Source organism: Oryzias latipes, chromosome 2 (assembly GCF_053564925.1).
Source record: "Oryzias latipes strain Hd-rR chromosome 2, Olatipes_Hd-rR_3.1".
Taxonomy (NCBI): Eukaryota; Metazoa; Chordata; class Actinopteri; order Beloniformes; family Adrianichthyidae; genus Oryzias; species Oryzias latipes.
The window spans coordinates 7543220-7568591 of record NC_136238.1 but is presented as its reverse complement, the minus strand read 5'-3'; the positions used below and the strand labels follow the sequence as shown (position 1 = coordinate 7568591).

The window sequence follows — 25372 nt, the reverse complement described above, 5'->3', positions numbered from 1 at the left end:
GTTTTCTGAGTGGTACTCTTAAAAAATAGTAATTTATTGTCTCTGGTACTGTCTTGGAATCTTTTGGGGCTTTCTATCTTATCGTGACACATGAAGTATTATGACACATATTGTATCGCCAGACTTTTGCCAATACACAACCCTATTTCAAATACCTATTGTTGAAAAGGCTCAAATAAACCATTTTGTATATAGTTTGACATGGTGCTTTTAAAATTGTTAAGATTTCATGTAACATTAAATTTAAAGAGTTTTAATGGACAGTGAATGAAGAGTTTGATCTCCTTTGACAGTGCTAACATTTTTTTGTCTGCTCCTGATTCAACAACAATTTGAAAAAATAAATACTCAGAAACACAACTTTAAGCTTAATATGTCCCCCATCACAAGAAAAATGCCACAAGTATATCATAAAAACAATTTTAATGGAGTGGGTCTTTAAGAAGTCATCTGAACCCTTCAGCAATGCCTTGGGTGGTACTGAGTCATTTAGGTGTCTTTGCTGCTGAAATTGTGTTTTGCATTTTCAGGTCAGCGTTTACTTTACTCAGTGCATTTTCCTCTCGGTTTTTGCTGTGCAAGAAAAGTTTGCCAGTGTCAGCAAATCACAAACAGAAAGCAGAAATTCAACTTTTTTTTGGAATTGGAGGTCACACCTAGCTACCATAAATCTGGAGAAATCTTGCTGACCTCTCTGGATGGAGAAGAGCCGCAGTGTTAGAAAAACAGCCGGCTGGTTTCCAGGTAACGTTGAAAGAAACAGGTCAACAGGTACGAAGAGGCCCAGCTGTTAGGATGATTTCAAGTGGAACCTTCTGTTGAAAAAGGGATCCCGTTGCTTCATACCTTATGAAAAACCGCACACGTATTATTCCCCAAACACTGTTGTCAGCATAAACACGTATGAACACGATTACTGATAAAAATAAAACACGTGCAGGGCTCCGCTGACACAAATATGCACTTCGGGATAGCACAAAATCCCTCGAGTCATACCTAGGTGCCTTCGTCAAAGCAAACTCCATGCATTTGAGTTGGCAGAATTAGATTTACTTTGGCCATAAGTCGTTTGAGCGGCGCCAACTTTAACACTTTGTCATGAGAATTGTCAACATGGCTTAAAATGAACAGAAGAAGAGTCATTCTTAACCTCTTTCTTGTGTCTGAAAGTTAGTTGGTTTGAGCACACCAAGGATGTGCGCAGTGGCTTCTGGGAAGGGGTGGACCTGGACCCGGCGTATGCATTGGTGGCACCAAAGTATCAGATACCTTTAAATCCCAGCAGATAAATATATTTGAGAGGGAAAAATACTTTAGGGCTCTTTAATAGGTTTAGCATTAAAATTACATTTATTTTTAAAATAATCTAGGGGGGATTTGAAATAGTTTGGTGGACTCTGCTTGGTTTAAAAAAACCCGAAAAATTCACATTTGAATTAATTTGCTTTCACACTGCAGAGTGGACCTAACCGCCTGGAAAAACATCACACAGGAACAGCAGCTGCATTTTGGTGGACAGTTTTGCCAAAAAGGAGCGAAAGAAAAACCTAACGAACGAAAAAAGCACAAAAGTCTTCCTTGTTCTCTGATGATCACCAAGTATTGACCGATTTAAGGATTCAACACTTTATGATTTAGGTCTTAGAAACCCACTTTTTGTTGTTTTTAACATGTTCAGATGTCTGTTAAAGGTTTTGGCCAACAAGTATTTCTTATTATGTAAATCTTACTCAATTCTTTCGTGATTTCTGTGAGTTGTATTTTTGCAGATTTGTGGCTTTTCATGAAAGTTACACGTACGTCTAAAGGATATTGGTGAACAAATGTACCACCGATGTTTACAGTAACTTTTATATTGGGTATACAGTGCACATATCACGTTGAAATGATTTAACTGACGCACAAATCACTAATGAATTGAATTCAATTTTATTTATACAGCCCAATATTACAACAATGGGCTTCATACCGGTAATTGTATATAAAACATCAAATCATGAGGATCATGAAGTCATAAAATTCAATAGATAAATACTAAACTTAACTAAGCTAAACTGGTCATCCCTTTCGGATGAACTGAATGTAATGTTGCAGCTACATGTCCCTACAGTTGAAAGTCAGAGTTGCCACTCTTCATTAACACAGGCTAAAAGATAAAATGAGTTTTAATGAGTTAGATTTAAACTTTTTCACGATGCTTTATAACAAGATTCCTTAAATATCTAGTTATAAGACATTAGCAAGCATTTATGTCAGGGGTGTCAAACTCATTTTCACCGAGGGCCACATCAGCATAGTGGCTGTCCTCAAAGGGCCAGATATAACTTATACATTTAACTAAATGTAATGAAAAATAAACGTACCATCGTCCATCGTGATGGGTGACTGACATCACAATGGAGAGACACCATCGTGATGTCAGTCACCCATCGGGATGGACGATACCATCGTTCATCCCGATGGGTGACAGCAAACATCGTCAACTGCCAATTTAAGGGACATCGCCCAACCCTAATGGTGGGCCACATTTGGCCTTGAGTTTGACACATGTGATTTATGTGTATGTAAGCCTTTATAGGACATTCATAAGACATTATTTAGCATTTTAGATTCCTTATATGAAGCGTTACGACGTTTTTTCCCCTAAGTTTTGAAAAAAGCTATAAAAACAATAATGAAATACTTTGATCAAATTAAACATGTTTCATTACTGTGAGGCCGAATTTCTGAAGGGGGCATTGAGGTGGCCTGTAGTCTTCCAGTTTAAAAAAAAACTATCTGGGTCTGCTTTCCTTCTATAAGTCTGTAACCTTACCTTATGTATTCTGCAGCCCCCAGCCAGAGAACTGAGACTGTCTGGATTAATCAAGACCTCAGACCCTCGATTCCTGATCCCGTTTGAAGATTTGAGTCATTAAACGCGGCAATTCAGAACCCAACCGGCTCTACTCGCAGTGAAATAGTTATCTCATCTGTCTTATCTTCATTAGTAAAGCTGTTTCTCTAAAATTCATACTATTATTTCATGCTGATAGTTTAAGCTTTTTTTAAATCATTTTATTTACAAACTTCTACATTTCCTCCAATAAACAGAAAAATTCTGTTTCGCACATATACTCTTTTTCATGGCAGATTGGCATCAGACATGAAAAGCTCATATCTCTCAATCTGTAATTTAAAGTGCTTGACGGCACAGCAGCCTTCATCACTTAAATGAAAGACGTTTGGAGCCTCTCGCAGACGTTGTCAGCCCGATCGAATGGCCAAGCAGATTGCTTTGTTTGGGCGTACAGCCAAGAATCATCTGAGCAAATCAGAGAGAAGAAAAATCCTTTAGTCTGATGAAATCCAGTTTCATAGAAGGTACTCCTTATTTACTGGTGTTTGTTGAGTCAAACACATGTAGAGGTGTCCTGCTGTTGGCATTTGGTAGAAATGTTTGTTAGAGTATAAACACTGTTGGATCCAGAAATTGTTTTTACAGAAACTGCTTCAAGTGGATTAGAAGCACACCACCAAGACTCAGCACTCAAAGAAAGCATTGTACACCTTGGTGAGGTGAGGATGTCAATTGTCTGTGAGCAGCTAAACCGGACTGCTTCTGGTCAGACTTTTGGGAGCCAATCCCAGCAACTGTTGACCTTGAATACTTTGTCATAAAGCAGGCCAGGAGCACAACTATACCGTCGTCTCAGTGGAAGGGTTGTGCTCAACAGAATAGAATTGAGATGCTTAGAGTGAATATGTATTTACAATTGGAAACAAAAAGAACAATAGTCACCAGTTCATCAAAGAAATGATTCTATTGTCCATCTCCCATTTAAAGGTTTACAGGTCCGGTTTCATGAATTCCAGAGAATGAATGCAAGCCAAGTTCAGGAAATAATCCACAAAACCAATATATGAAAGTGTGTACACGTATCATCCAGTCCAAAAATACAGCTTGAGTTTAAGGCCTAGCAGACGGTTCCGTATGAACCTGGCCAACCACACATCATATCAGGGCTACACCAGTCCATCGTAAAATCACACAGAAACAATCAAACACACGGTTTTTAGATTGTAGGTGGAAGCTGGAGTTTCTGAACAAAACCCACGTATAAAGACAACATGCACACTTCACACAAAAGGGCCCAGCTGGGATTTGAACCCAGACCCACCTGCTGTGAGCTAAGAGCGCTAACCTCTGCCCCATTGTGCATTCCCAATATGGTTCACTCAATTTTATAGTGAACGGTGAACTCACCTCACAATACCTTGTTGCTTTGTTAAATGTTGCTTCTCTGCTAATCTGAAACTGAGGTTAGAACACGAGAAACATGCTGAAAAATGTAACTTTCACATGTCATGAAAGGAAAAAGCAAGTGATTCATGGCACTGCAAAATTTACAAGATAAATCAAATCCTTTCCACGGGAATGATGAACCAAAGAAACCCTTTTGGAATCAAGACCATCTGATTTTTTTGACCACACAATGAATGTTTTCCATTCTGCTGTGTCTTTGGAATCAAAGAGTTGAGCTAAACATGTCAGCGAGAAAAACTCATTTCTACAACACTTCTCAGGAGAACTCATTGGTTTTTTGGGTAGATGAGATAAAAAGCTAAACAAGTCAAAGTCCCACTAGGTGTGTGAAATGTATTTTTCCGCATTTGAACCCTTCACTGGGGGAGCGGTGAGCTGCAGACACAACCGCGCTCAGGAACCATACGGTGATGTAACCCCCCCAATTCAACCCCTTAATGCTGAGTGTCAAGCAGGGAGGCATTGGGTCCCATTTTTAGACTCTTTGGTATGATTCGGCCTGGTTTGGGCTCACCACCTTCCAGTCTCAGGGCGGACACTCTACCACAAGGCCACATTTCAAATTAATTTGGTGATCATTTTTCACAGAAAGCAAACTTCTAATTCAAGACCTTAGACCTTTATATCAAACTGTGGGGGTTTTCTTCTATTTCTGTTTGGTTCTGCAAATGTAAAAAGGAACCCAAACATTCAGATGTTTTATTTTAGTCAATCAAAAACATTTCACTGTTCATCAACCAATTTTGAAAATATGAAGTGGCATTTCCTAAAAGTTGAAACCACAGAAAACTCTTAGGAGTCCTGGGATTATTTAAAGATTGCGTCACACATCCACTATGTACATTTTGCGCATTTTGCACGCATGAATTTTCAGCCTTTCGTGATACATGAGTAATTTGCATGATTCATAAATGCTTCCTCCGCTCGTCATTCATTGGTGTGCGCAGTAGTCCCTTGTGGGTTGCAGCCGATTTACGTGAATTCAGTTCTGAGCTGTTTAAAAATGTTTGGTCAGTTAGGAATTATGCATATTTTTATGTAGTTTATTCACAATTTTAATGTAAATTTTATTTAATTGTGTGGGATTTTTACAAGCATGCATTCGCAAATTTATGGCTTTCCACGACCGTTCCACGTATGTCTAAGGCTACGTTCACACTGCAGGGCTTAATGCTCAATTCGGATTTTTTGAAAAAATCTGATTTGTTTGCTATACCGTTCACATTTCCAAGTAAATCCGAACTTTTGTGATCTCCAGTGTGACCGTGACACGACCCAAACGAGACCCGCATGCGCAGAAGCCAGAAGAATACTCAACGGTGAACGACGTCACTTGTTGTTTGCGGAGCCAACGTTAACAATGGATGTCAACAACAGTGTTGTCAAAAGCGGAGCTCTTTTTGTAATATTAAATTTATTTTCACGAAGGAGCAGCACAATTACAATCTTCTCATTTTAAGAAGGCAATGGAGTCGGGATCGTCTGTACCCACTGTTGTGGAATGGAAATGTGTATGTGTTGGGGCCGCGCGCCCGCGTGTGTGCAAGCGCGTGCCGCGATAGAGAATAGGGGGGGGGGCAGTGTGGGCGCGCATGTTAATAAAAGAAGGTTTCCCCCAGAATAAATGCTATGGACTCTTTATTAACCCGTTCTGGAGAATCTAAGGATCAGAACAGGGAGGAGGAGGAGGATCACCTTGGGTCCCCCGCGCTTCTTAGCACGGTCGGAAAGGGGAGAAAGAAAAAAAAGTTATCGCGGTAAAGGTTCTACACCACGCTCTGCCATTTAGCTGGAAATTTTTTCAAAAACCGCCCAGTTGCGATAAGAGCCCCGGAGTTTGGCCTGAAAAGAGCGATCAGCCCAAATAATAATCCAATCAGTGACCTCCCTTCCCTTCCACTGACGGGTCTCAGCAGCATCGTCCACCATGGTTGATGTTTACGTTCTCGTTCCCGCCTACTTCAACGCAAAATGATGACGTTTGTTGCGTGTCGATGACGTACGGTTCGGAATCAAGTCGCCTGGCCGGTCAGACGGCGGTCGGAATTGAAAAGATCGGCTACGTTTCGGAATCAGGCCGGCAAACCCACGGGGCCTGGGTCGCATTTGAAAAGAGCGGATCTGTGTCGTTCAGACTGTCATGAAAAGATCGGAATTGGGCCACTTAGGGGCAAAAAATTCGGAATTGGGTCGTTTCAGCCTGCAGTGTGAACGTAGCCTAACAGACTTTTCAGGCATGTACCACCGATGTATAACTTTTATATGGCGCATACGGCGCACATATAGCGTTATAATTCTGTAAGTGACGCACAAACTTTGGTCCAGATATGGCTTTTAAGTTGATTAACGTGTTCTTTGCGTGGTTTATTTATACTTCTTCCGTGGTTTTAACGTGGTGCATTCGGATACATTTCTGAAATGACCAATTTTCATCTGTGCAACAAACACGAAATGTAGGTGGTGGCTGTGTGAGACGGCCTTGAGCTATCAAGACCATTAACTCCACACCATCACACCTGCTGATCCCAGAGGAGACACTATCTAGAACTTTTTTAGATATTTTTTAATAAACAAAAGACAGGCATCTATGAAAGTAAACATATATTCCAAGTAAACACTTTTACATCCTCCTCGAAGGTGGTTTTACAAATAAAAGTAAATGGACCCAGATCAGGATACCAAGTACAACCAAGTCAGAGCCCGTTCACTTCAATGGGAAAAAGTCTACATTTATTCATCTTTTATGAAAGAAGAAATTAGAAAAATTGTAACCCCAACTCTTGTTTTTCGTCTCAGCGGTTAAATTACAAACCAAGACAAATGTTCTGGTGGGAGGGGGATAATGCTTTTATTCTCTGTTAGCTAGCTAGCGGGAGAAACTGTACACAAAGGGATGATGGGATATGAGTGCATGCTTACTCTGTGCCAACTGCCTCACCCACATCTCAGAGGTAACGAACTACCGCAGAAACTCTGTCTGAGAAAACAACACCGTTTTTATTTATTAGGGCTCGTATGACCACCTTAAGGGATGTCATGAAAATGGAGCGTACCAGTGTTGTGGGTGTGGTAACTGTATCGTGAAGTATTTGTAAGGCTAATGCAGATTACACGCACTTGTGATGTACGTGTGATGCTGTCGTACGGTGGGTGTCCTTACGCCACACTTTTCATCAGTAAGGTGCACATGAATGCCACACTTAGGGGGTTTTCAGTAAATTCCTTGAGGATGCCCACACAAATCACGCTCTGATTGTCTAATTTCCTCATTTCTAACAGTCAGGCTGCACCACCAGGAGAGCACACTTGTCACGTGAACAGCACTAACAGGCATCTTGCACAGCTCCTAGGATATTTTGGGGTCAAAATGACAAAATCTGTCCGACTACTTCCCCTTCACTGTATTTACCCTTACGCATTGACAAAGTGTACTCTACAACCTGTGAATTGTAGTATTCAACATTTTTTACTCTACTGTCTAAATAGCCGTTCTTCGACCTTGATGTTTTGTGTGGGCTACCTGCATGTTCTGTACAGGTTTGCCCATTTTTCACCCGCAGACAGCCCCTATCCAGCTGTCAGAGCAGTTTTGACTAACACTTCAGCTGAAAAACTAGCTTCAATGGAGCCTAAATACATAAATATGTATTCCCTAGATTTAGGATTTTAATTCCTAAAAGTTCAAGTTTTCAGCTAGCATTAGCCACCACTATCATACCGTCCTTCTTTATCTCTTAATGACTCAAATAAACTTCTCATTTTTCAGCTTCAGTCAGCGGTAGGATTTTCCAAACAGTTTTGGGTCTTGGCACCTGCAGCTCCTCTGGCTCCCTTCTTTAATCTGCAGTGTGACAGAGCAAAACTTTGCTGTTTTACTGCCACGTCAAAGCGCCTCTCAACTGGAAAATGATCATATCAAGCTAGATTCAGCTTAGCTAAAATACAGGATAATGCATTTAAGACCAGCGGCGGTGACTTTGGCTTCCTTTGACCAAATTCTCCAATCAATGCTAAAAGCAGCATTTAACTTTTTGTGTACTTCAAACTCAACGTTTGCAGCTTTCCCTTAAATGGAACCACTTTATGAATGGTCACTTTCCAGCTTCTTTTCAAACAAACATGTGCAAAGCAGGCTGGCTGTTTGCTTAATATTTGCTTCAGAAATCCCTATTATGCCTGTTCATGCACAGTTGTGCAAGCTCGTGCAAACAGAGGCGCATGCATAAATGCATGTGGAGCATCAGCGACTGCTGAGCGACTTAGACGATTCCCAGACCTTTGCCGTTGAGCAATGGCATAAATGTTTAACAAATCTGGTGTTAGAAGGTCAAACTGGACCACAGCTAAACTTCTAAGTAACCCTTTTCCCCCAACAGCAGGGGTCAAAGGTTGAGAACCTTAATTTTATAATCTTGTGGAGATCTTTCTCCTTCGTCACAATGCATACACAAAACATTTTGCGGTCTCCATGGTGACAGCGCGCCTGCACACACAGCATACAGTCACACATACTTTCCAGGTAGCTTGTAAACCTGTCCTGCTATGTCAGCCTCGCCATGGAAACAAACACGCCCACTAAGCATGATTCTGTCCACCAATTTCTACAGCATTTTCAGATTATTAAAAAAGTAAAAGAAAGAAAAAGCCAAATTGAATAAATGCGTCTAAAAGAGTGGGTTGAAATGGCAGCGTCAGAGTTTTTGGGAGAAAAAATGTAATGGAAAAAAGTTTCAGTCCAGAGTTCAACAGTGGGTTAGAGGCCTCATCTCTGATTACTTTTGCAAATGCATTCCTGAAGATCCAAAGAATGTGTTTCTAGTAATACCGCCGAACCCCTCTTAGGCCCCAAAGATACACAACAGCACCCTAAAATGCTTAAAAAACCCAACAACAGAACAAATGTTTGAGTGGCAAGGTTTCCTTTTTGTGCGTTTGTCTGAATCCACAGCCAGCTGATCTGCATCTTCAAAGCCAACTTTGCACCTTAAAGAAACCAAATCCTCCGTGTATCTCTTAATCTAAACCTTAACAGCATCAATCCAGGAGGCTTGAAGTGAGATCTTTCTCCTAATCCACATCTCCTAAAACAGAGCAGCTTCCCACCCGTCTGTCTAAAACTCCAGACACCCTCCTCTTCCAGTGATGGGTCATTTTTCAGTCGGATGAAAGCGAGCCCTGTCAGAGACGAGCTGGGAGGTTAAAGGTTTTGCAACCTGCAGGTCAGAGGATGCTGGGAAATTAAAAGGAGCTGTGGTCCTCCTTCATGTTACACGCGAGGAACCAGGAGACTACTCCGCTGTCTCCATGGCAACGGTGGCAGGAGAACAACCAAACATCAAACAAACAGATGCCACATTTGGCTGGAGGACTTTCACAGCTCCAGACGGTTTGCTGGTGTTTGTTTTCTCTGGATGAGCCATGCTATTGTTGACCTTTTCACATGTGGTTCCAAACGGCTTGACGTTTGCTGGTATTTGTGCGGTCAAAGTTAATTGCAATAAATTCAATTTGTCTTTGTTATGTTTTCTAATTGTTTTCTGTCTCAGTAGAAAGGACAATTGTTGCCCCAAAGTTGTTGTTGTTGTTTTTTTTGGGTCTGTGAACTCAGACGGATCAAACAACTTGTTGATGCCAGGAAAGGACAGAGATGTTGCTCAAGAGTCTCTCAGCTGAAATGATAAAGTTATCAAGGAATTTCTTGCTGTGTTTATTGCATACCAGAGTCTCTGTTACTACAGTAATGCGAACGTGCATCGATAATACGTCTCGACTTGCCAAAAGGAAGCAGAACATCTTCATTGAATGCTGACTCTGTTTCTGTTTGGGCACCATTTTGGGATTCTTTTTTTAAGCAGGGGTCACTGGACATGCTAAAGGCAGATGCAATATGGTAAACAAATTGTTTTAATTTCACCACACTAAAAATGTGCGTTCTCACTGAAAGCACAGTAAATATTAAATAGTTTACTTCCCCCATGGGTTAAAGCAAACCCTAAAAGACCCACTCCAATGAAAATTGTGTTTTTGGTATTTTCTCTTTGGTATCTCCCAAACAGAGGGTGGGGTATGAGGGCGGGCCTACTCCTCGCCAACAGTCCCGCCCACAACTCAGAGGGCATGTTCCGATGAACTCCTGGTGCTCTGCAGAAACTATGTCCTAAAAACCGGCACGTTTTTTTTAGTTTCAGCTAAAAACAGATCAAAAGATGATTTGAGTAGGTCTTTAAAGTTTTCTTTAATCTAATCTTTGTATTTTATCCAGACTCTGTAACCATAATACTCAGTAACACTGAAAAGTTCTGAACGTGTTTGAATTGCCCCACAAAGGAACTCCACTGAACTAGAACCACAAAAACTGCACCAGCTTCTGCTGAACTGAACTGTTGATAAACACTAAAAATATTGGATATCGCCCAACTGGGATAGGCTCCAGCAACCCGGTGTACGGAATTCAGTGGATTAATAAAATGGATGTTATACTTTTTCAAAGGTTTGGTCCTATTAAAATTACCATTTATCAGTGACAATAAAAATAATAAACACAAAGAAAGGGAAAAAAAATAACTGGAGTGGCAGGTTTTTGTGTTGTCCGGGTCCGTAGTCACGAAAATGGAATGTACCATTGTTGTGCGTGTGGTAAAATTACCGTGAAGCATTTGTAAGACTGATGAAAGTTACATACTTCTGAAAACCAGGTGATGCAGTCGTACGCTGTCCTTACGCCGCACGGTAGTCATCAGTAAGGTGCTCTCATTGGCCTTTACTGACAGAAGAGCACGTACGGGGTGTGCAGGTAAGGGTCTGTAAGACATCTGTAGGAGGTCCGTATGATGATCATATAAGCTACACTAGCTGTGGTTACATGTGCAAAATGTTTTTAATCGGATCAAAGATTGGATTAGAATTGGACTGTGTACATGGGCCAAGAAAAAATATATCCGATTGTAACAAACTTTTACATACGGCAAACTTTTGGTCGGAATAAATCATTTGAACGTGCGCAGACCTCTCTAAAATACCGGAAAGAAGAACAGAAGAAATATTGAGTTCTGTTGTAAACATAGAGCGAGATGATCTTCTAAATGGGATTTTATTATTCTTGTGATTTTCATTAAGTGCTTGTTCGCTCATAACTTTTTTAAATCCGTGCTTTTTTTCTTGGTGGAAGAAGGTTAACATTTAGCCGTTGACGCGGACAATGCATTCTGCATCTTGGCTGCACGTAAATATGTGAGAATAAAATCAGTCTTTTTTTATTTCTTGCTTGGAGACGCGGTCCTCTCAGGAGACATGGTTCTCCTGAGTCCGGCAGCTCGCTCACGCAGAGTGGCCAGACGGACTGCGGTCCGAAGCCTCCTTTGGAGCCCCACACCGTAACGAAGCACCCTCTTCTGTCCGCCAAAACAAAGCCACGAGTCCGGCTGCTCTGCTCAGACATGCTTCGCACGGGTGGAGCAGGCGACCGGTCCTGTTTGCGCTCCAAAGTCTTCTCTGGAGCGCCACACCGTCTTTTTGCGACCTAAGCCAGCTGTTTACGTGCACCACGATCAGATCAACAATCGGCATAACCCACCTATCTTAATCAAAAAGAAATTTGGATCCGAACGACCCTAATCAAGGTATTCCGAACGGCATGTTTACATGACGCATTTTTATTCTGATCAGCTGTTCATTCTGATTACTTTTGTCCGTGTAAACGCAGCCACTCTGCCTAAGTTCCTCATTTCTAACAGTCAGGTGTGCACAAGGAACATGCATTTACAGCATGAAGAGCACTATTAGGATCCTTGCGCAGTGTGCAGGATTCGTCAGAGGGGTTGAATAAATAAAAAATCCGTACGACGCACCTATTTCCCCTTTTCGTGCTGTATAAGCGTTCACTACGACATGTCACCCTCCTGGAGCAAGCCCCTAGAAAAAATCTACACAAACATTTTCTCTCCACTGGCTCAATGAGCGGTCCACGACCTAGACATTTTGTGCGGGCAACCTGCGCAGACACCTATAAGGACAGTTTTGACTAAGACATAGGATGGACGAATTTGGATTACATTTGGTGGAGGAAGTATGATAGTTTGGGTTTGTTTTTCAGTGTTTATGCATGTCGGCACAATCAGAACCAAACTTGTCCACTCCATCAACTCTTTCTAACAATTTCCAGTGGGGTCTGAACAGGAGAATTTCTCCACATCAAACATTTGTGAATGAAGTCAATCTGGATTTGGAGCCGCCTCAGCTTTAAATGTGTTGTGTCATGTTGAAAACCACTAATACTTGTTTTATTTTTCTCCCTTTTTGATGCGCACAAATCTCTTGATGAGGGACTAAAGACGTCCAGAAAGACAAGAAGGAAGAGGAGTCCTTTGAGGATCAAGAGGAAGGTTGGGAGAAGATGAAAGCAGGAGCGAGGAAGAAAGAAGGGGCCACACGTTGATCACTCTGGGTCTGTGTGATCACAGGGCCCCGCAGAAAAACCGCAGAACAATGGCCCCCTGTGTGTACATGTCTGTGTGTGTGTGTCGCCTACAATAAGAGGGCCTACTCTTCTCCTCCTCCGTTTCTCCTTGGCTCCTCTCTCTTCTCATGCCCCGCCGTTGTCGCTCCTTCTTTCCTCCTCTGTTCTCCTCGTCGCTGGTCCGAGAAGGCCGGCCCTGAGATGAAAGGGAGGGGAGATAAGGGCAGGTAAGAGGCTGCAGGAAGGGAAAAACAGCAGAAAGGGAAGTGATAAGAAGGCGAAACAATGAGGGCTTTGAGAGGATGTAAACCAGGGTGCATAGGAGAGGCCATATATATATTTGAGCGTCTTATCGTGTCTAGATGCCTTGAAGGGATGCATTTTATCTCTTTGCCCTGCATGCATAAGCCTCTTTCAGGCAGCTGCACACATTATATAAACTGGGACCGTCTTGTTGACCTGTCATTAGCCGCTTCCCTTTATTTTATTACCGTCAATTTGAGCCAATATTTCTCCTCCTGCCAGCCATTACCTTCCACAGGAAGAATCCTGCTAACCCTCACCTGTTTCTTCCATTTCTCTGCAAGCCCGGCCTTCCTCTCTTGCCCCTGCCGGGTGTGGTTTTTCAATCTGCCCTGCTTTAGTCATCACAGCGTCACCCACCCATATCGTCCGGTTCTGGACAAACATCCACCTGCCGCCACTGTCTGTGTGTACCTGAAAAGGTGGCCCACTTTCCAAAAGAGAGCTCTTTTGAATATGTGTAAGAAGGTGTGAGAGGATGAAGGCCTGAGATTCACACAGTGTTTGCCTGAAGGTCTGTCACAGTCATTGCTGATGGAGTGTGACTTCAACTTCACACTGAAAAGCACATATTAACCCAAAAACTGCTTTAAAAACTGTGCATAAATTCAATTAAACTAAAGAAAATAAATATTTTGAAGGTAAAATCTCAACATTGTGATAGTAAACTGAGAAAAAACTTCAACATTTACTGCCCTACTTTCAAGCAGCGAGCTCCTTTCTGTCCCCTGGTGTTTGCTCACTTTGAAATTCCTTTGGAGAATGCAGGGACTGCAGTGCCTCTTTTGACCCACAGGAGGCAGCACAGAACAAAAAATGTAAAAATATGTTGTGGAGGATTTTGTTAAGCGTAAACTACTGGTGGCGCTGTTGCCTGTATAGAGATTATCAATGGGCTGTTGAGGACGTCCACATATCAACCATATGTGGACCATAACAGCTGTGAAAGTGTTTATTTTTACAAGCAAAAGTTTGATGGATGGAGAGAGACAGGAGACGCATGTCTGCTCTGACAATCTCCAGCTTCATCCTGCAAAAGTTATCTTTTTTGTGTCACACTGAATACTTTGTGTCACAAAACTTCATTAGGAAATGTTATTTTTTTGTCCTCATTTTAAATGTGAAAAGTGCTGCTGATGTTGGAAGTACCACTCTGATCATCTTTAGATTTATTTTCAAAGCGTACCTAGTGGTCTTTTAATCATAATTGCAATGTTTTTGGCCAAAATATAACCCCCCGTGTCATTTTCCAGGACACAATTTCTGCAGAGCGGCAGCGGTTGGTCAGAAATTCACCTCTGAGTTGTTAGTGGAACCGTTGGCGAGGGGTGAGCCTGCCCTCTCCCCTAACCTGTTCCTGAGAGTTCTCTGTTTACATGTTTCCCCGCAAGCTAGCCCCTCTCACCCCCAACCCAAATTACCGGTGCAACAATAGTTTTTGCTCATCTTTCGCACATCCCTTTGTTGGCCACTGCAGCTAATCAGCTTTAGATTTTTTAGGTGGTTTGGCAGAGACTACGCCAGATGTCTTTCCTGAAAAACCCACAGACTGGGGACCGGCACAGGGAAAACCAGATTTGTGGCTAGTAAGTTTCCTGTAACTAACGAAACTTAACCAATTGAGCTATTTAGCCACTGACGACCAATAAGGGAGCAGTCCAGCCGTTCAGTTTAGATCCAGATTCCAGCTCAAATGAGGAAAACAAAGACGTACATAGATCTATTTGTCTGACAGTGGATGCATCAGAATGGAGCGGAGCAGAGAGCTTGCATTTTTTTCATCTGCTCCTGATTTACAACAATTTGAATAAAGAAATAATCAGAAATGTAATATTAAGCACCGAATTGTCTTTGTAAGTGTTAAAATCAGTTGTTCCTTCTAATCAAAGAATTCTCTAATTTTCCCAGAATTCCTGTTGTACGTTTGTTTACAGTCGGGTTGTAGAAGTTGGATTGATGTGCTGTTTGGCATTCCTTATCACATCTGGAGCTTCTGCTCCTTCTCATCCTGGCTTCTCTGCCTCGGAGAGCCTCTTTTATCCCGTCTCCCCAAACTCACAGAGACTCCCTCCTTACTTCCCTCCTCTGTTTTCTCTTCTGTGCCTCTTCCTCCTCTCCTATCTTCTGAGATGTCTGCTTTCACTCTGAACTTGACTTTGCCTAGAGTTTTGGCATTAGAGCAGCTTCCATCCGTTTCTGACCTTCCTGGAGCTAAACTGCAGTCTGACAGTATTTTTCCTGCAGCTGTACCTAAAAAGAATACCACCTTCATTCTTTCCATTAACCTGAATCTGCAAAAGTCACATCCCAACGAAGCTCTGAAACTCTTAAGAAAAACCTTTTTATTATTATGGTAACACATAAAAATATATCTTGAAAATTCTTTGTGTCCTATGTGGGTTATCTTAGTGTAACATTACTGTTTGACTGTAGCGGGAAAGACATTTGTTTTATAGCCCTGCTCCACCTTAGCTTCTGTCTTTTTTTCAATTTTCCCAGAATATATTTTCTTCAGAAAATGCAATCTTGCTAAGAACAGATGCATTGTGGTCATAGTAGTCCATAGGAAGAGTCTTGTAGTGAGTCCTGGCTCCCTTTTCTTTTTTATTTTTTTTGCAAACCATCTTCCCGACTACCAGAGTGAAAAACTTTATCGAGTGTAACTTTTTTTTAAGACCATATGAAACTCAAATTCCCAGAGCTCCACCCCTTTTCATTTGGTATCATTGGTATTGTTGTGAGTTAATTCGGTCGGAGTTGGGAAATATTCTTGTTTAGAAATGAACCACATAAGAAAACAATACTCAGGACAGATCATCCAAAAGTCTCCCGTTAAATTCTACTAGGAAAAAATTGAAGCCTTAACCATTATGAGCACAGAGTTAACTCCGCCCACTTCAATCACAATCTGAAAATTGGGCGGCACAATGTTTAAAGATTTTTAGGGTCCACCACTCAAGAGACCACACCCCCAACACATGTGACATATTAAAATCATTCATTCATTCATCTTCTAAACCTGTTTTGTTCCTTTCGGGGTCACGGGGCTGCTGGAGCCTATCCCGGCCACTCGTGGGCAAGGGCAGGGGACATCCTGGACAGGTCGCCAGTCTGTGGCAGGGCACAAATCACACGCCCATGCACTCTCACATTCACACCTAGGGAAAATTTAGAGTAACCGATTAACCTATGAAGCATGTTTTTGGACGGTGGGAGTAAGCCGGCAGCCTTCATGCTGTGAGGCAAGAGCGCCACCCACTGTGCCACCATGCAGCCAAAATAATATTTTCCCTGCAGTTGAAAAAATTAGGAAATTAAGTAGCATAAATCAAAAACCTCCATGAAACCAGACATAAAAATCAGATTATTCAACATTAGAATCAATAGGAAATTTCTACTATCTGACACAGGCCTCCAGTGGTCATTTACGGAACTGCAACATTTGGAACTGAACGGAAGTCACAGATTTGGTCTTTCAGCTTGGTACATATAAACAGATGCCTCTAATTACCGTATTTTCCAGAGTTTAAGTCTGCAGCATAGCATAAGCATAAGGATGCGACTTATATTCAGGAGTGACTTATTTGTGATATTTTATGCTTGGTTGCTAATTTCCAGCATGCATCACAAAAAAAGTAACTGATCAGTACTTTCTAAAGATGTACAACAGTCTTTCCTCTGCTTGGTGGCTGCTTTTCCTTCCAAAAGCTACTTGGACTTGAATGAGCAGAGCTTCATCTGTCTGGAAGTTGGCGTTCAAAGCGTCCTGATGTGGTGGTTGGTGCGTAGCTAACATGCTCCATACTTCATGGCATAAAAGGCTTCATGAGTGTTTGGCTTCTTGCAGAAGTCTCAGAGTTTGAAGCGGAAGAGGGCAGCACATTGAGAACTGAGAGGTTGGCACAGAGAGAGGCAGCTGTGAAAACAGTGATGTCAGACCAGCAAAGCACTCTGGGTATCAAGGTCACTTTAAAGCACAGTTTTACAGTGCTGACATCGTGAGAAACAGATGGGGGAGGGAAGCACAACCTTTGGAGCAAAGTGGGGAACGACAGAAAGAAAAAACGCGAGGGGTGAGGGCAAATATTTCCAAGCGAATTCCCCACATTGCGATCCAGAACTTAGCCTCTAGACAGCTCTCATGTTCTGCAGGTGCAAAATTACAACCCTCCCTTCCTTCCCCTTCCTTTTCTCGCTCCTTGCACCCCTCCCTTCCTCGGAAAACACGGCGCAGGGCAGCAGGGCCACGGCGGCAGACGTGCCAAGTCATACAAGCAGACCGGATCAAAGAGCAAGAGGTCCAGGAAGGGAAGTGTGTGTGCCACAACAGGTGGTGGGCTCTAGAGCTGAAATATTTCATCCTACACCGTTTACATCAGATACCCAGCTGCAACTAAAGGAGCCCACTTCAGTTTCAAGAACATTCCAGTTCGGACTCGCACCACTTCTCATATTTTCCAATCCGTTGGCTGATGTCAGTGAATGCATGATTCTTCCAGACTGAGGATTTCTCTTGACAAAGTTCAGAGGCTGGGCATTGCTCTAGTTGGCCAAAAAAGCAGATTGATGTCAGTCTGGGTAACCGTAACTCCTCTATCAGGAGTTTTGTAAGCACTCTTTCTCAATTAAAATCCTTTAACTTTGTTTTTTTTTTAACTATCCACATTTGCTAACTTATCACTCCTATTGGACGGCAAATTTTCCTTGCAATGCATACATTTTTCAAACTTGCAGACATTTCCCTACGCTTAAAAAAAAAAGCCCAAACAAATCTTTCTCCTTTGGCTTGAAGTGGCAGCAGAAAACCCTGCCAGGGACCCGGAGCTCTGTTTTAATGCCTGCAACGCCAAAGCCTGTTGAAACTTGACATAGATGCTGTCTCAGATATTTGCTTTGTGATTTGTAGAGAACTCCTGGCTTACCTGAATCCTTCTGGGGTTGAGTCCAATTTTTATCTTTTGTTTTTAAAGTCTAACAGACCTGCAGCCCAGCTGGAAGATGCTATTTATGGGCTAAAAGATCTAAAAAAGGATGAAAGAAGAATTTCTTTAGCATTTTTAGTTGTGTAAAATATATTTTGTGTATAGTATATTTTAACAAAAGCACACAATAAACATCGGCATAAAGGCTGCTTCCAAACCCCTCTGTTCAGATGCTATTTTAATCTGAAGCATTTATTTCTATTACTTCAATTTGTATTTTTGTATTTCAAGTTCTAGTTATAGCTGTAGTCACCTGTTAAACGCTTTAGAATGAGACAAAAACTGAGAGCATTTTATTTTGGTGACACCTCAACAGCTGACTCTACCGCTGTTAGAAATCTAGGGGTTATCTTTGACAGCTGGGGTCAACACCGCTAAGTCTGAGGCCATGGTTCTTGACAGGAGAAAAGTAGTTTGGCCTCTCTGGCTACGTTCACACTGCAGGCTGAAACGACCCAATTCCGTTTTTTTTGCCCCTATGCGACCTGTATCTGATCTTTTCATGACAGTCTGAATGACACAGATCCGATCTTTTGAAATGCGACCCAGGCCACTTGGGTATGTGGTCCTGAATCAAATACGTATCCGATCTTTTCACATGCGACCGCCGTCTGACCGGCCAGGCCACTTGATTCCGACCCGTACGTCATCGATACGCAACAAACGTCATCATTCTGCGTTGAAATAGACGGGAACAAGAACAAAAACAGCAACCATGGCGGACGATGCATCAGAGACCAGTCAGTGGAAGGGAAGCGAGGTCACCAATTGGATTAATATTTGGGGTGACAGCTCTATTCAGGCCAAACTCCAGGGCTCTTATCGCAACCGGGCGGTTTTTGAAAAGATTTCCAGCAAAATGGCCGAGCGTGGTGTTGAACATTTACCGCGATTACTTTTTTTTTCTCTGGCTGCCCAGTGGCGCAGTGGTTAGCGCTCTTGCCTCACAGCAAGAAGGCCTCCGGTTCAAGTCCCGGCTGGGGGACATGAAAAACATTACATCAACGGGGGACCTTTCTGTGTGGAGTTTGCATGTTCTCCCCGTGGATGCGTGGGTTCTCTCCGGGGTCTCCGGCTTCCTCCCACCGTCCAAAAACATGCTTCATAGGTCACTCTAAATTGTCCATAGGTGTGAGTGTGAGAGTGAATGGGTGTGTGTTTGTGGACATTCTCCCCTGCGACAGACTGGCGACCTGTCCAGGTTGTCCCCTGCCTTCGCCCACAGGTGGCCGGGATAGGCTCCGGCATCCCCGTGACCCCGAAAGGGATAAACGGTTAAGAAAATGAATGAATACTTTTTTTTCTTTCTCCCCTTTCCGACCGTAGTCAGAAGCGCGGGGGACCCAAGGCGGATCCTCCTCCTCCTCCTCCTCCCTGTTCTGACCCTTAGATTCTCCAGGATTCTCCAGAGCGGGTTAATAAAGAATCAATAGCATTTCTTCTGGGGAAAACCTTCTTTTATTACCGCTCTCCTTCCTCCCTAACACACGACGTGAATGCGCGCCCACACTGCCCCCCCCCTCATTCTCTACCGCTGCACGCGTTCTTCTCCTGCCCATTACACACACACGCGCGCGCGGCCCCAACACATAAACATCCCCATTCCACAACAGTGGGTACAGGCGATCCCGGCTCCAATGCCTTCTTAAAATGAGAAGATTGTTATTGTGCTGGCTCCTTTGTGAAAATAAATTTAATACTGCAAAAAGAGCTCCGCTGTTGACAACACTGTGGTTGACATCCATGTTAACGTTAGCTACTTCGACAAACAACGAGTGACGTTGTTCCCCGTTGAGTACTCTTCTGCGCATGCGGGTCAATTCTGGGTCGTTTCACGGTCACACTCGAGATCAGAAAAGTTCGGATTTACTTGGAAATGTGAATGGTCTTGCAAAAAAATCGGATTTTTTCAAAAAGTCCGAATTGAGCATTAAGCCCTGCAGTGTGAACGTAGCCTCTGGCAGGTGGAGTGCTCCTGCCCAGGTGGAGGACTTTAACTATCGTGGGGTCTTGTTCACGAGTGAGGGAAGCTCGGAGTGTGAGATTGACAGGCGGATCGGAGTGGTGCCCGTCGTTATGCGGTTGCTGTACTGGTCTGTTGTGGTGAAGAGAGAGCTGAGCCAGAAAGAAAAGCTCTCAATTTACCAGTCGATCTTTGTTGCAATACATACATGAGCTCTGGGTCATGACCCAAAGAAAGAAGTCCCCAATACAAGAGGCTGAAATCAGCTTCCTCCGTAGGGTGGCTGGGTGCTTAGAGATAGGGGGAGGAGCTTGGTCACCCACGGAGAGGAGGTGAGGTGCTGAGGAGGTGTTTTGGGCATGTCCCACTGGGCGGAGGCAAAGGGGGAAGACTTTGACTCTGCCCCTGACTGCCCCTTACTGCTGACTGCTGCCCCTGTGACACAGTACGGGATGGGATGGATTGATAATGTTGCCAAAATGTGCTTTTATCAGTTGCACCTTTTAGCAAAAGCAAAACCGTCCTTGAGTCACAGAGATCTTGAAAGTGCGATTACCTTTCTGATAGATTATTGCAACTCACTGTAGTTTGGTGTCACACTTAACCAACTCCAGTTAGTTCAGAATGCAGAAACACAACTGTGAACTAAAAGATCCAGACAAACACACATCACTCCGGTACTCTGTTCACTTCACTGGCTCCCTGTTCATTTAAGATTTCAGTTCCAATTTTAAAGCTCTTTATGGTTTTGCCCCAGTTTACTTAACTGAGCTTTTAACAGTCCGCTGCCATTAAAGTGCACTTTACTAACATACTACTAAGTGTACAACTAAGTACACTTTACTAATGTTATGTTAGTAAACCAGAATCAGCTGGTTTACGTAGATTATGTAAATACTTTAAACTGATTCTGGTCCACTTTAGAATCACTTAAAAATATGTAAATTGCGTAAATGGTCAAACAGTTGCAGTAATTCAAAGAATGCCGATACTTAAATAAAAGCTCCAACATTGAAGGGTTCAAAAAGAAGGAGAGAGATTCTAAGAATAGTCCACCTATCTGAGACCATATTGAGCCTTTTTTCTTAGCCAATCAAGTTGATCAGAGAGTAAGACGGGCATTAAACCCAAGACATTTCTTCAAATCCTAATTCCAACAGACTCACTTTGTATTTCTCTGCAACTCTTTTAATTTTTTTATGTGCATGATTTCAGATAATTCTTCTGGTCTGGGTTGTTTATTGCAGCTTGGATTGCATGATTTATCTTAGGTGTAGTTATTTAAAGGTATTCAAAAGTTGCTCAGGCTCTCCAATGAGAATCTGGCTTCTGGCCCTGGAATCATAAAGGTCCGCCAAAATTATGATGAGTTATGATGTAGCTGCCACCTGTGTGCCCCAGAGTTCAGGCACTAAACTTTCAGCACTTGGAAGTTTAAATGAATGAGACAGACTGGTGTGTGTTTGTGAGGTGGGGATGGGGGGACATGGTCCTGGGGCGGCTAAGGTAAAACTAAACAGACTATGAAAGGAAAAAATGAAATATACTGTAAGACCTCAGGTGCACTGACAGATGATGAAAATGTCTCGGGCTCGTCTGAAGGACCACACACAGTTTGTTCAAGAACACTTTTATCTTTTGTTGCCACGAATTTTTGATCAAAAACACCGCAAGTCTGTCACTCTTTCGTCACCTAACCTTTTAACATTTTCTGCACATTTGTTTTCCCTACACAGTGTTCCCTCGCTACATTGCAGTCCACTTTTCGCTGTTTCACTAATTATTTGGGTGTAATTTTTTTCTTTCTTTTCTTTTTGTTTTGCTTTTACAGAGCATTGTGTTCTTTGTCCAGGTAGGCTGTAGATGAGGGGTGGGCAATTATTTTAACTCTCGGGCATAAATAAGATTATTTATGAAATAAAACAATGACCCGATAACACTATGATTTTCAAAGACAAAAATTCAGGAAAAATATACTGATACATTTGAAAAAAAACAAAAAAAAGTAGTCGTTTCTCTCCCGTCATAATCCTAATAAAGACTTAGAGGGCTGCAGCTCATCACTCGTCTAACAGTTTGTGCTAAAACTGAGCAGCTGCGCTGTGTTCTGCGCGTCTGTTTCTCATATAGTAATAATGAAAAAAATCACAATTCTCTGTCTTCTGCTGCAGCTACGCATATATCTGTGTTACCTTCTCACCAATACAGAGTTCCCTCGTTTATTGCAGGAGTTACGTTCTCAGAATAACCTGTGATCGGTGAAATCCACGGAGTCTGATTACTCCTCACTACTTTTCTCACACAGACATGAACATTTTCACACTTTTCTCTTGTTTAAATTCTCAAACCTTCATAGAAATTAAGTCCAGGATCTTAGAATGAAAACAAAGATCTGATCATCGATTAGGGTTGTGCCGACGGACGATGGTGATGGGTGACTGACCTCAAGATGGAGAGACACGATCGTGATGCCACGCCCCCGCCACGCTGTGAGTCGACACCATAAGCCGCGATTACATGTGCAAAATATCTTGATCGGATCAATGGTCGGATTAGAATTCAACCGTGTACATGGACCCAGAAAATTTTTTTCAGAATATAACAAACGTTCACATGGATCACACTTTCGGTTGGAATAAATCATTCACACATGCGCAGTAGTATTTGAAATACCGGAAGAGGAAATGAGTTCTGCTGAGAGGCTACATACAGAGATTTGTCAGCTCCGTAATATACGAGACGATCTTCTAAACATGCTTTTATTAATGTTACGGTTATTATGAAGCGCCTGTTCGCTCATCATTTTAATTTTTATCCGTGTGGTCAGTGCTTTTTCTGTTTAAGATCAAGGCCGGGAAGAAGGCAGGATTAGCAGAAGGCTAACACGGGCTAACAACATGTAGCCTTTGATGAACATAAAATCCATGCGGGAAATTCTGCAATCTGCATCTCGGCTGCACATAAATATGTGGGAATAACATCAGCCTTTATTTTACTTGAACGGTTTCTAAGGACTGAGCGACATTTCTGCTTTAAAAAGTTCGCACACCGCCTCAAAGCCGCTGTGTGAGCTGGCGGTCCGAGCTCTGCCCGGAGACACATTTTTACCGGGAGACCCGGTTCTCCTGAGTCCGGTAGCTCGTTCTCCTAGAGCTGCAGGACGGATGGCAGTCAGATGTCTCCCACACATAGCGCACATGTAACAAAGCATCCCCCCTTCCCCTCAAACACAAAGCTGTAAGTCCGCGCTCCATCGGTCCACTTGACTAATTAATTGCAGGAGCGGACTACTTTTTTTCTATTTTGTTTGTTACTTTTTTTGTTAAAGTCACTTCCCTCAGTTGATACTGGATCATCGCGGATGAGTCATTAGTTTGGAAATAAAATAAATAAAGTAATAAAGTAAAATAACAAATAATGGTTATATAAGAACGAAAATTTAAAAAAATACGATATCATCGTCCATCCCGATGGTTTACTGCAAACATTGTCAACTGCCAATTTAAGGGACATCGCCCAACCCTATCATCGATCACAGATTTCTGATCTGAAGAGCTCCACGTTTCTGTACAGTACACTCGGCACGGACTGAGGAGATTGATTGACAAGGTCTCCAGCCAATCAGGACACAGAACAGGGTGCGCTGTTTAAAAAAAGCAGCATGGTCGCTCTAATAGAATGAGTTAAACCGGTAAAGATGAACTGCGACGTAGAAAGGGAAGACTGCTTCTGTTCTATTTGACAGAGATTTTTAGAGGGTTTCAGGTTGGAGCACAAACCCGGAGAAGGGTGGAATAAAAGGTCACGTCTTGATCATTTGGCCAGATTAAAAAAATAAATAAACATGGATCTCTGATATTGTTCAGTGGGCTGGACCAAACATGGAGGCGGGCCAGATCCGGCCCACCTGCTGCGCATACAAGGACTTGGGCCTTTTTTTTAAAAACTCGTCCTGTCCAAGAGCTAACCGAACAGATGAGAGATGAAGGCCTCTTGTGTTGGACAGATTTTACTTTTACAACCGTGGTTATGAATTTCTAATTCACAAAGGGTATATTTGTATTAGGCCTGCACAATATACCGCAAATTTATCGTTATCGCAATATCCAGCTCTGCAATATGCATATCGCACAAGACAGTGAAAATCGCAATAAATCGTAAACCTTAAATGTGTTAATACAACCTTAAGGCAGCTTGAAGCATTTAACGAATCAAATAAATCCCTTTATGCATTTGACCAATCGGATGGACACCTTCACCTTGTTGACCAATCGGATGGAGGCCTATTATGTTAGATGTTTGTCTCCTATGTCAACGAGGGTCATTTGGAGTATAATTTTTAAACTGTTGCAATGAAATGGGAATGATGTTTTGTTTATTTTGTTATTTGTTTGTATACCGCATATTATACCGTTATCGCAATATTAATCTTAAATATCGCAAATCGCGAGTTTTCTTCATATCGTGCAGCCCTAATTTGTATTAAACCCCTTTTTTAATTTAGAATAATTACATTTTTTTAATTATATAGATTATATTTGTAATCGTTTTTTGTTGGACCGGACGGGGGGGGGGGGGGGGGGGGGGGTCATATATATACCCCCTCCCACTGACAGCCCCTCCAGGACTGGGCCAACCAGCCCACCTCCCCAGAGCAGAATTTGACTAAGATGTCTTGTTCTCTCTTGAACAAACAAGACTAAGGAAGGCTGAAGACCTACTTTTTTAATTTAGCTTTTAGTTGAATTTTAGGAATTTATTTGATCTTTTAATTATTTATGTTCTTTTTTTACTAGTTTAATATATGTGTATGTATATACATTTATTTATTTATTTGTTATGTATTTATTTATTTGTTTACTTTAAATTTTTTAGTCACTTACCATTTTATATGTCTTATAAGGCTTATTTATATAATCATTTGTTTTTTGTTCATGTTTTAAATATATTTTAATTTTCATTTTATTCCTTTTACATTTTATTTGTAACTCCAGTGTTTTCTTCAGAGGGATCCTCCACATCGGTGATGGACCCTTCTCAGAGAACGGCGTCACTGCACTTTTTTAATTGGATCTGGGGGGTCCTGTGGTAATTTATTCCGTGAATTTGGGTGGGTTGGGGGGGGGGGGGGTCACTGATGTGGACGTGTCACCAAAATATCGTTTCCCCACTTCAGTACAAAGCTATGTCTCTACATTCCATCACTTTATCACTGTTATCATGGTGGGAGGGGGGGGGGGGGGGGTAGGCATTGTTTGTCATGTTATTTTGTTTTTAAATTTTATTGTGTTTTATCCAAAGCACTTTGAGTGCCATGTGTTGTAAAAGTGCAATATAAATAAACGGTTGAAATTATACATAAA

The 25372-nt window shown here is 42.2% G+C and overlaps 1 long non-coding RNA gene across 1 annotated transcript in view; it reads right to left on the bottom strand.

Annotated features, from left to right (window-relative positions):
• Positions 1 to 25372, bottom strand: part of LOC111949229 (uncharacterized) — a 170050-nt gene that overhangs the window by 29497 nt on the left and 115181 nt on the right. Inside the window, exon 7 of the long non-coding RNA XR_002875247.2 lies at positions 12834 to 12957. This is a non-coding gene — a long non-coding RNA (uncharacterized LOC111949229). The remainder of the gene's footprint in view (positions 1 to 12833; positions 12958 to 25372) is intronic.